Source organism: Panthera onca, chromosome A1 (genome assembly GCF_046562875.1).
Source record: "Panthera onca isolate mPanOnc1 chromosome A1, mPanOnc1 haplotype 2, whole genome shotgun sequence".
NCBI classification, from domain to species: Eukaryota; Metazoa; Chordata; class Mammalia; order Carnivora; family Felidae; genus Panthera; species Panthera onca.
Genome location: NC_138339.1, coordinates 138,356,382 through 138,370,122, shown reverse-complemented (window position 1 = coordinate 138,370,122; position 13,741 = coordinate 138,356,382).

Below are 13,741 nucleotides of genomic sequence, written 5' to 3'. Positions count from 1 at the left end.
TAGAGCATCCTGGTCGAGACCCTAACGCCTCACGTTGTAAGTCCCTTGAGGGCAGGGAACTGGTCAAAATCATAGCTGTATCCATTTTAGTTCCTGCCACAACTTAAGTACCATTTGAAGAATGAATGAAATGGATGGCCTGCAGTATTAAATGGAGGCAAGTACGAAGCCTGGCCCTTCCACTTACTAGCTGTGTGACATTGAATAAATTACTTAACTTCTCTGAGTCTCACTAAAATAGGAATCGTGATACCTATCTCAGAGATATTTCTCAGGAGTAAATGAAACTAAATGCATCTGGCATAATGTACACATTCCCTCCCAAGGGCGCTAGCTATTTTTTCATGTGTTAATAAAAGAATACTGTATTTCTTTCCATGTTTCACCATTGTTCTCTCTCTTAGTTGGCTTGGGCTGCCGTAACAAAATACCATACACTGGGTGGTTAGCTTAAACAACAGAAGTCTATTTCCTTGCGTCTCTGGAGGCTGGAAAGCCCAAGATCAAGGTGCCAGCAGGATCCGGTTTCTAGTGAAAACTCTTTTCCAGGCTTATAGAGAACATTCTTCTTGCTGTGTCCTTACAGCTGTCTGGTGTCTCATCTGTTTTTTGCAAGAACACCATTCTCATCAGATAAGAAACCTACCTGTATGACCACATTTAACCTTAATGGCCTTGCAAAGGTCTCTATCTTCAAATACAGTCACAAGTAGGGCTTAGGGTTTCAACGTATACATTTAAGAGGACACAGTCCTAGCATCCCCAATACTTGGCACCGAAGGGCTCATAGTCGCAACAAATACTCTGTATTTTAGACACACCTACATCCATTACAGCAACACTGATTCTGTTTCTTTGGCCTTTTAATATCTTCATGCTCCCTCATTCCAATTTTGTGTTTGTGTAGTGTTCTGTATCCATCTTACCCATAGACCCTCTTGTGGATCTCTCGTCTAATAATTGTTACCAGTCCTAGGTTCAGCACAGCGCCACACTATTCAGCCATCTGTCTGCCTCTTGAAACTTGAAGCCTTAGATTAAGCAAATAAGCTCTCAGAAATGTAAGTGCTATTTATTTCCCTATACTATATCAAGATGAAAATAGGTTAGATGTATAATGACAGGAATTCCAAAAATTCATTTTGAAAAAAGATAATACAAATTAGCATCCTGTTTTGAATTTATCTCTGCTTATTCTTCTGCTCCCTTATTCTGTTTTTAAAAAGCATGTAGGGGCACCTGGGTGGCTCAGTCGGTTAAGCGTCCGACTTCAGCCAGGTCACGATCTCGCGGTCCGTGAGTTCGAGCCCCATGTCGGGCTCTGGGCTGATGGCTCAGAACCTGGAGCCTGCTTCCGATTCGGTGTCTCCCTCTCTCTCTGCCCCTCCCCCATTCATGTCTGTCTCTCTCTGTCTCAAAAATAAATAAACGTTAAAAAAAATTTTTTTAAAGCATGTAATTCCTTAAAAAAGGGCCATTACGTACTTTCCATTCATAGCAACATTATTTTTAAAATGAACAGGCTCTCTGGGGTGCCTGGGTGGCTCAGTTGGTTAAGTGTCCAACTTCTGCTCAGGTCATGATCTCGGGGTTCATTAGTTCAAGTGCCACATAGGGCTCTTTGCTGTCAGTGCAGAGCCCAGCTTCAGATCCTCTGTCGCCCTCTCTCTGTCCCTCCCCTGCTTGCTCTCTTTCAAAAGTAAATAAACATTTTAAAAAATGAACAGACTTTGCACTAAATCCCTAGATGCTATTGTCTTCTTTCACTACTGTGATCAGGTGAAAACCATGCCTAGTTGAACTCTTAAATATCCCCTAGAACTGTGCAGAGTTAGATAAAACATTTAACTCTAGAAACAATTAATGACAGGTTATAACTCAGTAAATGTCTACTCCATTCATCGTCCTTGGTAAGAATATAAAGATGGGAAAAACACAGATTCTTCTGTCTTGGAGCTGGTTGACTAGTGTGAAAGGCATGGATATGAATGAAAATTAAATAAAATGTAATCGTTGATTCTCTAATGAAAGTGTCTACAAGACACAAATGATTGGTGGTGTGTTAGGTATACTTTGACTGTGGCTGTAAATCGATATTAATGACAGCAAACTCCTCAAGAGCGTTGTTTAGAGTCGCTATCTTCCATTCCTCTTCTCCTATTTTCTCTTGAAAATGTGCCGGGTAAGCTTTGATCCCATCGACTCCTTTGATACAGTCTTTGTCAAGGTCACCAACTTCTCAGCCTGTCCCACGGGTTAAATTCCATGGTAACATCTCACAAATGTATTTCCCAAGCCTGGATCTTTCCTCAGCTGAACTCCAGACCATCCCCTCGAAGGTAAGACAGATTTACAATCCGTATGGCATTGGTGTAATCAAAAATTGTATCTACACTGAGTCCTCAATTTTCTCCCACAAACCGTCCTCCATGCCCATTCCCCCATCTGTTATTTGCTGCTCAGTCCTCAGCCGCTAGACTCACCCTTCATTTTTCTTACCTTACATCCACTATGGGCTTCACCATCAAGTCCTGTTGACTCTACAGCACGACTCCAAACCGTCAGTATTTCTTGCCTGAATTCTGCAATACAATACCTTCTAACTGCCCCCACCCTCTGCTTCTACTCCTTCTCCCTTACCCTGGATTGTTCACCAGGCTGCCGGAGACATCCTGCTAAAATTGCAGCCAAATCACGGCACTGGTCTGCTCCAAAAGCATCCAATAGCTCCCCATCTCACTCAGGGTAAAAGGAAACACACTGAGTGGCCTGTAGGGCCCTATGCAGTTTAACATTGCCGCCCCCACCTCCCCTTTGCCTCTCTGAACTCTCCACCAGCTCCTCTCGCCTTCCCTACTCATGTTCCACCTCACTGGATTCCTTGCTGCTGCTCACCCACACCAGTCATGCTCTTGCTTCAGGGCCTTTGCTGTTCTCTCTGCTTGAAACACTCTTGTGCCAGATATCTTTCTGCATAGCTTGCTCCCTCACCACCTTTTGATCTTTGCTAAGGTATCACCTTTTAAGTTAGACCTTCTGTTCCAGACATGGTTCAATCAAAGGAGCAGAATCATATGGAAGTAGATGATAGATAGATAGATAGATAGATAGATAGATTTAAAAAAAATTTTTTTAACATTTATTTTTTTTCAGACAGAGAGAGACAGAGCATGAAGCGGGGAGGGTCAGAGAGAGAGGAAGATACAGAATCTGAGACAGGCTCCAGGTTCCGAGCTGTCAGCACAGAGCCCGACGCGGGACTCGAACTCACGGACTGCGAGATCATGACCTGAGCTGACGTTGGACGCTTAACCGACTGAGCCACCCAGGCGCCCCATAGATAGATTTGAGAGAGATAGAATGAGAAAGATTTGTTACAGAGATTGTTACATTGACTTCATGTGATTATAAGAACTTGTTAACAGTCTCTGTGAGGCTATTTTATTTTCTTTCTTTTTTCTGTATTGTGGACGTATAAGATAAAATGATTAGTTTGATTTATTTGCCTTGAATCCACAAATTATTTTGGTGCCATCTAAGCACATGTGAAGAAATTACTGAGGATAGGTTTGAATGTTAACTATACTAGACCGATAATTATCTAACTTCTGTTGAAAAATCTTGGGAATTTGGATTTTATAGCTACACTGTATAACAATTCTAATAACAATCGCCCTGTCCAAAGCTCTTCCTTTTAGTTAACCAATAGTTCTTTTGTCATGATATATATCCATTGCCTTTTGATCTTTTGCATGGTATCTATCGAGACAATGGGAATGGTTTTTATTGTCGTGGTCTGTGCAATATTTGTGTGAACTCTCAAAGAACCCAATGGGGAATGATAACGCTCAAGGTTGGGCTTGCTTCCAGCTTTTCTTGTCATCTCTGCTGTACTCATTGAAGCAACATAACAGGTAAGGTGAGCAGACTTAGACGTAAGACTGTTTTCTTCACATCCAATGCTGGAGCTTGAAATCTACAACTCAGAGAGTAGCACACAGGGACGGATTTAAAGCTGCAAAGAACAAGGAGAAGCTGGAACCCAGTAGGACACACTGGAACCCGAATCTGTTCTCAGTGCCTCCAACTTGTTGGTGTGGGTGTCCTCACGACTAAAGAACTGGCCCCCTCCATCCTAGAACTAAGCATCTAGCTGGCCCAGGAGTCAGAGAAGGCGAAGCAGACAGGGGAAGGTAGGACAATAGCAGTTCTGGCCACCGCCCTACGCTGATGACGTGAGTCAGCAGACAAGCTACAATTTTATGAGCTACGGTCAAACCTGTCCTGACCTCTCAAGCATAAAAAACACAATGGTGGCCGCTTCACTCCCTCTCTCCAAATATTACACAGGAAACATACAGAGAAAGGAAGCATCATTCAGCCTGCTCCAGTGACACGTTACACAGCCACCACCCTTTCCAGGATCACACAGTCTAACATTGTAACCCTACCTTCAACACTCACTACCGTTGTTTAATTTGTCTCTATGGCATTAACTTTTCTCATATTTTCCTTATTTGTTTTCTCTACTGGCTGTCTTACCCCCATAAATGTGAGCTTCATAAGGACAGGGAGATTTGCCCACTGCTCTATGACAAGGGCCCGGAAGAGTACCTGGCACATAGTAGACCTTCTGTGAATATTTGTTGAATAAGTGAATTATAGAAGCATTCTGACAAACATTTTAATAAATCTTTAATTATGATTATTTGTCTCTAGGACAATCACATACAGATTTTCTGACTGTAGCAAATGAGAATTAGAAGTATCGGTGATAAACTTACAACCTATGAAATAGCAAGACAGCTAAGAACTAATGAGCTATAACTTATTCCTATTCCTTATCCTTTAGGAACAGGGAATAAATTCATAGAAAATGGTGAAGGAGCAAAAAGATGTTTTATAACATCTTTCAGATAATGTATGGAACAGTGAAGATAAGGCTTTGTTAAAGATTGCTTATCACCCAATTTCTCCCATTAAATTAGGCACTTGATAAATATACTTGACTGCTCTTGATGAGTATCTTGAACATTTTGTCTTACCCTTCCACTCTCTTTTCAAAATGAGCATGCTGTGCTCAGGTGTGACCATGAGAAATGGAGATCAATGCTTCCGTTTCCCCTGCACCTTGTTCAAAGCCCCCTCCTCAGAGAAAACTGTTTCATCACCCAGTGGTAGCATGAATTATTCCTTTTTATAAAATCCTATTGTATCGGTTCATCTGCAACACAGTTCATCTCTTTATGAATCTCTGTATGTCTGTCTTGCAAGCTCACTATAACAGTCAGGGTCCCGACACTAACCAGACAGCACACACACGTTGGGGTGATTCACAAGGAACTTGTTACACAGCTCCAGGCAGGATGCAGGAGTAGTGGAGACAGTCTATGAATCTGGGTGCTGTCACCTCCTTAGACACAAATGGAGGAAGGGGTTACCAAAAGGAGAGAAAGCTGTGGCCAGTGGGTCTCCTTGAGAAGAGCCAAGACTTTCTGTGATGGCCAACTTGTAAGGTGACTTCCCAGGAAGGTCACCAGGATCATAAATACCCTGACCTCATTCTCCTCCCCTCCTAATTGCTTATCAAAGCAACCCATTGGCTGACCCCAACCAGAAGCTGGGAACCACAAGACTCATTGATGGAATCTCTACTAGTTTGCTTCCTAGGACCAACAGCGGGTTGGGGAAGGGTGTGTGACGAACCCAGAATGGCATGTGGAAGCTATGCGGCACTCCCAGTGAAAAGCAGGAACTAGGTCTCCTTTTTATCCCTCAGAGAACCTTCACAAAATACTTGGTGTGTCCTTTGGATCCATACAACGTCTTCCTGTGAGTTCTACTAACCTACCTCCATACAGCTGGGCAGAATGTGAGGTAGATCCCAGGGATCACAGGTTGACTGTGGTCCTGAGATTATCTATCAAAAACCAGGAACCAGCCTAAAAGACAAGGATCTTCCACCAAGAGTCTTTGGTGACCTGATTAGGAGAAAAATTCAAGGGTAAGGCCCTGAAAGAGCTTCTGAAATATTTTTGGTTGGTTGATATGCTGACCTGAAGGTGCCAGCACACTCCCTAGGTGGGAGGCAGGGAAACCGTGCAATGAACTGTAAGAGCAATCAAACACTCTGTTCCTACAAAAGCATGCCTGGTGGTGAAACACTGGGAAGGTAAGAATTCACGGACTGGGTGTCACGGGTAGCATCATCGGTCCTTGGAAAACAACCCCCTCATATAAAGACAGTGTTTGGCAAAGTCTCACAGCTTTATCTTATTACTTCTTGCATTACTCTTTGAGCCTTACAACTTTCTGTGTATGATCTGTGCATTGTATTTAAATGTTGGTCGGTGACAATATAAAGGAAGATCAATAAAGAAAGGAGAAAGGTACCTGAGAACTTTGGAACTTAATTTTTTAAATGTCAGCCTAAGGAAATCGCAGAGGGCCACTAGGAACATGGCATATATCTTAAAGACCAATTAGCATTTTACATGTCTTTTATTAAATGGATACGTCCTTTAACTAGCCACATCACTTTCACTCAACAGCTTAATAACCCAGAAAGTAGTAAAACTAAATGCCTACCTTATTGATTAGCTGTCAAAAATATTATAATATTTTTCACCTTTCTCATAAAATATGTGCTAAAAATTTATTAGGACATTAATATACAAATTTACCATTCCAGTGGAATGTGCTATGAATTCAAAACAGCTTGCTTCCTTTGGTCTTTTCAAAAGCAGTGTTCTTATACAGAACTACAGAAAATATATATAAATATAGCAATTTTCCTAAATAAGGATTTTTTCCATGAGCCTTTCACATATGTTCTTAGTTCTTTTGTTAGGGTTTTAAAATAGTGTAATTTCTGTATAATCCTTTGAAGATCTTGAAGTAAGAAAGAAACCATATAAACATATATTAAACAGAGCTCATTTTTTTTCATTTCTGGAAACATACGATAAAAACAAAAATTATTGTGAAACAATCATGTTTTTCTCCCAGAGGATAAGGACCCTCTTTTATTTACCTTTGGATTCCCAAAGTTGACGTTAATCCTGGCATATCCTAAGTGTGTTATAAATGTTTTAGTCACCATACATGCTAAATATGTAGCCTATATCCCTCTCTTGTTATTAAAACCCATGCTGTAAGAATTCTCAAATCGCTGCAATGTACTAAATACATGGCTTACTCCAAAATACGCGAAATAACGTCTGTGGCATAGTTTATTAATTAGAAGGCTTTCGGCTTCTAGGAACAGAAGGCCTTGAAGCCTTGTTTTAGTCTTCCAAAACAATAGGAAAACTGATTCTCATGTGATAAGCGGTCATGAGATGGGGGGGGTTCCGGACTGGTAAAGTTGGCAGCTTAGTGACATTTCCAAGGACGCAGATTCTTTCCATCTCTCTTTTGATTCCTTGCCATATCAGCCTCATCCTCAGACTAACTCCCCCCCCCACAACGGATAATTCCAGAAATGAATGCATTGTTCAGAGAGGGGAAATAGAAAGTAAAGTCCCTTTTCTTCCCTGAGTCTCTCTCTTTTTTTTCAATGTTTATTTTTGAGAGAAAGAGAGGGAGAGACAAAGAGCAAGCAGGGGAGAAGCAGAGAGAGAGAGTGGGAGACACAGAATCCGAAGCAGGCTCCAGGCTCTGAGCTGTCAGCACAGAGCCTGATGCAGAGCTCGAACTCGCAAACCATGAGATCATGACCTGAGCCAAAGTTGGCCGCTTAACCCACAGAGCCACCCAGGCGCCCCTTCTCTGAGTCTTTTTTTTTAAGATCAAGGAAGAATTTCCCAGAATTCAATCATTATACACTCAGCAGGCTTCTCCTCAAGTCTTAAGGGCCAGAACTCTGTGTGTGTGTGTGTGTGTGTGTGTGTGTGAGTTAAGGAGAGTACAATATCTTAATTATGTCAGAAACAGTTGTCCTCCTACATTCTAATAGGGCAATCAAGAATATTGCTACAAATTTAATTGGAAGTAACATGTTCCTTATAACTTACGATAGGAAAGCTTTTATGTACACAGCAGATGCTGTTGACTGCCTACCCAACAGCCATACTCCTTCCTTTTTTTCTTAGTAAAGCTCTATATTATTAGCAGAGGTCTTCAAGATCATCTCACTGATATTTGTTCACACTAAAATGTACTCAAAAAATTTTTTTGTTTCCTTTACTGAAAACCATTGTTTTTCATTCACGCTATTTGATACATCTAGGGTACGACTGTGAACAATACAGACCAAAATTCCTACCCGCATGGAACTTAAATGCTATTACAAATAAGATACACCTCAAATGAGGTAACGAGATGCCAGCTTAAAAATATGCAACGTTAGTTTTTCATAATCTTAAAACAATCCAGTTTCTCAAAATTTATCCTGAAAAACTAGTCACATGTCATTGCAAGCATACGTTCACAGCAGCCTCTAAGAGGGGAAAATTGGATATAGCCTAAATATCCAAAATCTGGGACCTGGTTAAGAGAGAATTATTGTGTGTCTATATAGATAATCATGAAAAATAATGACAGTTATCATGATGAGCTCTGAGTAATGAATAGAATTGTTGGATCACTATACTGTACACCTGAAACTAATGTAACACTGTATGTTAGCTATACTAAAATTAAAATAATAAAAAAAGGTAAGTTCAATCCTGAAACAATCAGTACATATTAAAGACATTTTAATAAAAGATAAATTCACATTTGCAAAAGAAAAACAAAAGACAAACAAAAGACAAATAGTATTTATTTATTTGTAAAAATGTTCAGGATAGAGGTGCCTGGGTCGCTCAGTCAGTTCAGCGTCCACCTTTGGCTCTGGTCATGACCTTGCATTTCATGAGTTCGAGCCCCAAGTCGGGCTCTGTGCTGACAGCTCAGAACCTGGAACGTGCTTGGATTCCGTGTCTTCCTCTCTCTCTGCCCCTCCCCCACTGGCGCGCACTCTCTCTCTCTCCCTCTCTCTCTCTCCCTCTCAAAAATAAATATTTTTTTTAAATGTTCAGGATATGGGGCACCTGGGTGGCTCAGTCGGTTAAGCGTCCAACTTGGGCTCAGGTCATGATCTCACAGTTTGTGGGCTGGAGCCCCATGTCGGTCTCCGTGCTGACAGCTCAGAGCCTTCCGACTCTGTGTCTCCCTCTCTTTCTGCCCATCCCCTGCTTGTGATCTGTCTCTCTCTCTCTCTCTCTCTCTCATAAGTCAATAAACATTAAAAAAAAATGTTCGGGATATAACGCTAAATGAAAAAATGAGCCACAAAGCAGTATGGAAATTACAGTAATGTTTTGTTACACATGAATAGGAATAACATCAATACAGTAACAGTACTGTGATACTGGGTGATGTAATTAGGTGATGTAATTGAGAGTGACGTTTTTTCCACCTGCTTTCCAGGTTTTCATTTATGAACTTGCAACGACTTGATAAATAAGAAGGTGGGAGGTTAAAGTCATCAACCCTGATTTTAATGTCTCACTGTAATACCATTAACCATTTATCAAGTACTTCCCATGTGCCCACTGATGCACTAAGCACTTTGTATGTATTTTTGCATTTAATTCTTTCAATGATCCCGTAGGTTAAGCTTTGCTACTTTCTCTATTTTTCCCCCCAGGCTATAAAATGGGTTTAATGAAAGTTAGATGTCGTGGCCAAGATACACACTACTAAGAGTGTATCTAACTACCAAGTGGTTCACCCTGAATTCAATCCAATCCAAAATAGTCTGACTCAGAGTCTGGTCTTCTAAGCACTGATGCTATTATGTCTACAAACACAGGCAGTTAAAAGCACGCTGACTATGGCAGAAAATCAATGAATTAGATCACAAAACCTTGGGGAAATTATAAATGGATAAAGGGCTATATCAAGAAGGCAGATTAACCACAGGAAACTATCTCCAAAAGAGTATCTTGGAAGAGAACATGATTATAGATGTATATATATAATGTGTCTTTTTTAAGAACACTGGAAAAGAATATTAACTGCTGGGGCGGCTGGGTTGGTCAGTCGGTTAAGCGTCTGACTTCAGCTCAGGTCATGATCTTGCGGTTTGTGGGTTCGAGCCCTGCGTTGGGCTCTGTACTGATTGCTCGGAGCCTGGAGCCTGCTTCGGATTCTGTGTCTCCCTCGCTCTCTGCCCCTCCCCCGCTCATGCTCGTTCGCTCGCTCCCTCTCTCTCTCTCTCAAAAATAAACATTCAAAAAAAATTTTAAAGAATAGTCACTGCTAGTAATATTTACAATTACCTGCCAGAAAGCAAGCCGTCTAAAATTTAAAATATGTTCATCTTGAAACATGTGCCAATCACACTAACCCCTGAGGCGAAGAATGCAAAATGAAAGCCAGGGGTTATCGGCCACAGTAAGCAGCAGAGTGAGTGGTGCGGAGACTTGCATTCAGATCTACTGCATGAGAAATCTCCCGCTTGGAGAGATTTACCTCCAGGCAGGAGTAGTAGGTGTTCACGTGCAGGGCCCTGGGCGTCTGCATTGTCCAGGAGGACGCCACACCCAGAAGACCACTGCTGTTGTACCGGACGTTTCCCTCCTCTGTTGCTCCAAAGCACTCCAGGATTTAGCAGCTTAGAATTCTTTGGCTTGACTGCGCTCTATCAGGGAGTTCTTTCACAGCTCTTGCTTAGAGCTGCTCATGCAGCTGCAGGTGGAAGGTAGCAGGGGCTGAAACGTGCAAGATGATGCAGCCACATGCCTGGTGCCCAGGCAGACAAGTTGGGAAGGCTGGAGCCCCTCTCATCCCCCCCAACCCAATTCTGCTTTCCTTTTCAAGAAGTGACCTAATGACCCCTGGGTGGCTCAGTCGGTTAAGTGGCCAGCTCTTGATTCTGGCTCAGGTCTTGATCCCAGGGTCGTGAGATCGAGCCCCGCATGGGGTTCCACGGCGGGCGTGGAGCCCGGTTAAGATTCTCTCTCTCCTTCTCCCTCTGTCCCTCCCCTGTCTCAAGAAACAAATAAGCAGGTAAAAGAAGTTACCTCTTTCCCACTGTGCAGTTCCCTCAGCGGAGCTATCTAAGTGCTTGTCCTCACAGGCAGGCCAGAAACCCCAGCTACACTGACGGGATCCCCAGCCCCTCCCTCCAGGGGATGTGATTTGTGAGTGACGTGGTGCAGGAAGGGAAAACACTTTCTCATCCGAGACATGGGCTGTTTAACCCACGGCTACGCATCGCGTGGTGAATCTGGGGCCCCAGTCAGGCAGCAGGGACGTAGCCCAGGGGACAGTGAGGACACACTGGGACCTGCAGGGCACCTCTGCATCTGCCTATCACTGTATCTGACAAAATCCCCAGAGACTCTTCTCTGTCCTTCTCTAACTTGGAACAAAACGGAGAAGGGGATTCGGAGAAAGAGAGCTCTCAAAGAAATCAAGCTGACGACCACAAGCGGCATCACAGTTCTTAAGGAAAAAAATGGACGTGATACACATGAACACATCAGCACAGGGCCCGGCCCGTAGTCAGTCTTTACTAAAAGCTCATTTATTCAACATAGAGTTCCTAAATCAAGTGACCTGTGCTAATAGTATTTAGACTCAAAATCTTTTAGGACCGTTTTAAACCTTGTGACTTGCTGGGGCGCCCAGGCAGCTCAGTCAGTTAAGTGTCCAACGTCGGCTCAGGTCATGATCTCATGGTCTGTGAGTTCTAGCCCCACAGTGTGCTCTGTGCTGGCAGCACGGAGCCTGCTTGGGATTCTGTCTCCCTTTCTGTCTGCCCCTCCCCTGGTTGCTCTCTAACTCTGTCTTGAAATAAATAAAAATAAACGTTTAGAAAATGTGTACATGTGTTAAATATGTGATTTGCTGGCACATTTTGTCACAGTGACTGGCACTGCCTCTTGCCGTATCTCTTCTTTCGAACATGTTTGGAAACTCTTTATACGGATAATTGTTAATTTGGTTAAATAGCAAAAACAATACATGCATGTTGTGCATTTCTTTTATTTAGGTTTATTTTCACTAGGCTTGTAATCGAATCTCTAGTTTTAAAAATAAGAAGAATCTTAATAATTTTTTTTTTAATTTTTTTTTTAACGTTTATTTATTTTTGAGACAGAGAGAGACACAGCATGAACGCGGGAGGGGCAGAGAGAGAGGGAAACACAGAATCGGAAGCAGGCTCCAGGCTCTGAGCCATCAGCCCAGAGCCCGACGCGGGGCTCGAACCCACAGACCGCGAGATCGTGACCTGAGCCGAAGTCGGCCGCTTAACCGACTGAACCACCCAGGCGCCCCAATAATTTTTTTAATATTAAATTTAACAATAATTTTTAAGGGAGCTTTTACAATTTTGTCTAAGACTTTCAAATGTTCTTCCACTGAATTTTTAGGTGCTATATTTTATTTTATTTCATTTTCAGTGTTACAGTTGACTCAAACCTTCCCAAGAATTCAAATGATTCTTTTCCTAACAACTCTATTGAGATAATGATTCACATGCCATACAATTCACCCATTTAATGCGTACAATTGAAAGTATATAATTTAGTGGCTTTCGTTTTTCATAGAGTTGTGCAATCATTATCACAATCAATATTTAAACATTTGCATCATCCCCATAGCCCCCATGTTCCTTAATCAAGTGACTCATAAATCAAATAAGTTAAATATATAATAAGATGAATCTTAAATTCTCTTAATTGTTCTAATTGTACTCTTTACAAACTTAGTAAGATTTCACCTAAAATCGCAAATATAAAACACTTATTCAATTATTCACTTTTATTTATTTATTTGTTTGTTTGTTTTTTGAGAGAGAAAGAGTGAGAGTGAGTACAAGTGGGGGACAGGCAGACAGAGAGGGAGAATTGAATCTTAACCAGGCTCAGCTCTGTCAGCACAGAGCCCGACACGGGACTCAATCTCACAACCCTGGGATCATGACCTGAGCCAAAATCAAGAGTCGGCCGCTTAACCGACTGAGCCAACCAGGCACCCCTACTCATTCACTTTGGATTGGAATTATGGGGTCCTCCTAACAGGCCAAATTATCTAAAACGTTACAAATATCTAAATATAGATTAATCCCTAACAAAAATTTTTTTAATGATATGGATTATCTACTTCATTATTTCTACATTTAATTCCAAATCATCCCACGGGTAAACATACACCTGCCCACTCAAGCAACCCTGTGGTGCAAATAAACATCCTTTGGGATTTGCTTTCTAGAGCAAAGTTGAGAAAATATGTTTCCATCCAGGTGTAGTTGCATATCAACAAGAGTTGATCAGCAAGTCTAGAACCAGAGATACCCAGGAAAAACTCTTCTCATAACCATGGGTGACAAGCTAAGCCTGCTTTTATGGGCACTATAGCAAGAAAATTGGCTGTTGGTGCCTCAGTGGCAGCTAAAGGGGAGAGTTTGGAATAACCTAGAAGAGAGAGGGGCCCAAACATTATGGTGGCAGGCAGAGGCTGGAGAGAAAGCTGTAGAAGAGATTTTATGTGAGGAAGGTAGCTGAGGAATTTTAGGACAGGAATGTCTAACATACTAAGCTGTAATTACCTTCTCTTATCTCCCAGCCTTCAGCAGAGGTCTGGTAGTCAGCCTCCTATTTGAAGCCCAGAAGTAGGACGAGTGGGATGGCCAAGAGTAGTGCAAGGAACATCGCGGCTCTCAAGGAGCAGACAGTGATGGGAGAAAATGCAGAAGCAGCCTGGATGCTTCTCCCCAAGGCGGTCTTCTTAAAACGGCTCTGGG